Below are 3,139 nucleotides of genomic sequence, written 5' to 3'. Positions count from 1 at the left end.
TAAGTTACATGAGTAGATAGTCATTCTTAGTTATAGATTTAAAATTCGTTGGTAATTTACCCACGAAATACCAACACATTTTTTTCTTAACCGAAATTACAAATTGATTACCAATGTATTTTGGTGAATTTACTATTGAGCTTAGCAACCGAGTTGTTATCTGTTATATAATTGCTAACCAAATACTAACAACATTTTATTTTATTTTAGTATATTTGCCAACATATCACTAACATAATTGAATAGTGAAGAACCAAATTTACTAACTCTTTTCTCTTCGTTAGTAAACTTCCCAACAATATGCCAACCGAAAATTGGTTGGCGAATATACCAAAGAAAATTTCAAGGCCACATTTCAACAATTACCAACAAGTCTTTTATGTGTTTACCAACTGATGGACAAAATCCAAGAAGAAAAAATAGTGGATAGAGAGTAGAGGACTAACCTTTTTTCTATTTCAAATGTAATGTGGAATCCAAAATCAAGCCAAAGATATGAGCCCATATATTAAGTAATATAAAATTATTTTAACGAAAATGGCCTAAAATACCCTTAAATTATGAGATTTGGTACAATATAGCCCTTCATCCACCTTATAGGTCTGGACCGTTAGAAATAAGGATATATTTTAACCAAAAAGTTGACGTCAGGGGTATTGGGGAGTCGAAAAGTGGATAGAGGATAGTTTTGTACCAATTCAAATAGTTGAAGGGCAATTTAGACCCTTCTCCGTTAATTATACAATGTCTATAACAATAAGAGTTTAAGTTTTGTGCACCGTCGGTGTATGAAATTTCTACACCATCAGGTACTTTTAATGAAATTTAACCATAGTAATTTATTTTAATAAAATAACAATAATTATAAAAAAGAAAAAAAAAATAGAATATCAACAGTTGAGTCCTACTTGGATTCTAATCATATTTATTTCCATAACTAAATTATTTTCTTTCCAAACTTAAATACAATATTGAATTTTACCATAGGTTTTCCCTGGATCATGCTTATGTAGTTCTTCAAAGCATCAAAATTTGTGAATTTGCTAAGAAATAATTTTTAGAGCATCAGGCGATTTTGAAACTTGACAAGCTTCTTCTACTTAGTGGTTCGTCGTTATACAATAAGAACAAATTTCACATTTTTTTCTCGTTTGCCAGCATAAAAAAGCCTCTTTTGAACAATATCTTCAAAAAGAATTTCAATGTACTAAAAATAAGTGAATATAGTCTCATGAGAGGTGAATATTGTATCTTAAAGTGTTTTTATATTGTCCCCAATACGTTTGCTCTGCTCTTTAGAATGTTGGGAAGGAGTTTATTGATTGAACTTTCACTAATATTGAATATGTTTTATAATTGAAGTGTTGAAAAATTATGAGCAGATTCATTATTGTAAGCTATCTAACTTTCTTAATTGTATTTTGCAGGATTAATGGAAAAATCAAATGTAGATGAGCAAAATATAGGAGTTGAAGTTCTATTAGAAGAAAGTGACATGGAGGGAACTGGACAAACTGCTTCCGATATAGGTGTGAAAAATTCAAAAGATCCCTACATTAGTAAGGAATTTTTGTCTCTTGATGATTCATTTAAGTTTTATCTTGATTATGCTCATCGTAATGGTTTTAGTGTGCGCCGTGGTCGTATGACTAAATCAAGGAAAGATAAATCAATAATTGGTCAAGAGTTTGTTTGTTCGAAGCAAGGATTTCGTTCAAAGAAAAATTTAGAAAGCAATAAACCACAAGATGAAACTAGAGAAAGATGCAAAGCGTTGTTATATATGTCGAAGAAAGGAGAAGATAAATGGGTTGTTTGTAGGGTTGTTGCTGAGCACAATCATGAACTTGCATCTCCAAATAGTCAAAAGTTTTTGCGATCAAAAAGGAAGAAAACTGAGGCACAAAAAAATCTTATTGATTTGCTTGACAACTCAAGAGTCCGTCCAAGTAAAATAGCGTCAGTGTTGATAAATCAAGCTAGGGGTGTTGATCTACTGAATTTAACAGGTCAAGATATTCAGAATTATTTACACACAAGAAGACAAAAAAAATCTCGAAAAAGGAGATGCACAATTAATGCTACAATATTTTCAAAGACGTCAATCCGAGATCCAGGTTTCTTTATGCAATACAGATGGATGTAGATGGTCATTTAGCTAATTGTTTTGGGTTGATGCTAGATCTAGGATTGCGTATAAGAACTTCGGGGAAGTAGTTGTTTTTGATCCTACATATCTGACAAATAAATATAAGATGCCTTTGTTCCATTTACTGGAGTTAATAACCATCATCAATCTATTTTGTTTGGTTGTGCTCTACTTTGGGATGAAACTCAAGACACTTTCGAGTGGTTACTTCGTACTTGGAAAAAGGCAATGTTTGGAGTGGCACCTCATACAATCATAACAAATCAAGATTCTGCCATAACAAATGCAGTTGCAACAATATTTCCTAACAGTAAACATCACTTTTGTATGTGGCACATAACAAAGAAGATTCCAGAATATCTAAGTCATGTGTACCATCAGTATAACAACTTTAGTAACAAGTTTAGTTGGTGTATTCATGGTACAACCACTCTTGAGGAGTTTGAAACGGTGTGGTTCGAGATAATGAAAATGTATAATTTAGAAGAAAATATTTGGTTGCAGGGGATATATGCAATTCGTGAAAAATGGATACCGGCATATGTGCGTAGCACTTTTTGTGCAGGCATGTCGACAAGTCAAAGAAGTGAGAGTATGAACAAATTTTTTAAAGATTATTTGAATTCTAGTACTCCAATGAGTGTATTTGTGGTGCAATATGATAAGGCTATTGACGCTAGATATGATAAAGTAAGGGAGAAGGATTACAAGACAAAACATTCAAGACCTATCTTGAAAACTTTGTATCCTATGGAAGATGAAGCAGTATGGATACCGGCATATGTGCGTAGCACTTTTTGTGCAGGCATGTCGACAAGTCAAAGAAGTGAGAGTATGAACAAATTTTTTAAAGATTATTTGAATTTTAGTACTCCAATGAGTGTATTTGTGGTGCAATATGATAAGGCTATTGACGCTAGATATGATAAAGTAAGGGAGAAGGATTACAAGACAAAACATTCAAGACCTATCTTGAAAACTTTGTATCCT

The sequence above is a fragment of the Solanum tuberosum genome, unplaced genomic scaffold (genome assembly GCF_000226075.1).
Source record: "Solanum tuberosum cultivar DM 1-3 516 R44 unplaced genomic scaffold, SolTub_3.0 scf00048, whole genome shotgun sequence".
NCBI classification, from domain to species: domain Eukaryota; kingdom Viridiplantae; phylum Streptophyta; class Magnoliopsida; order Solanales; family Solanaceae; genus Solanum; species Solanum tuberosum.
This window is presented reverse-complemented; position numbering follows the sequence as displayed.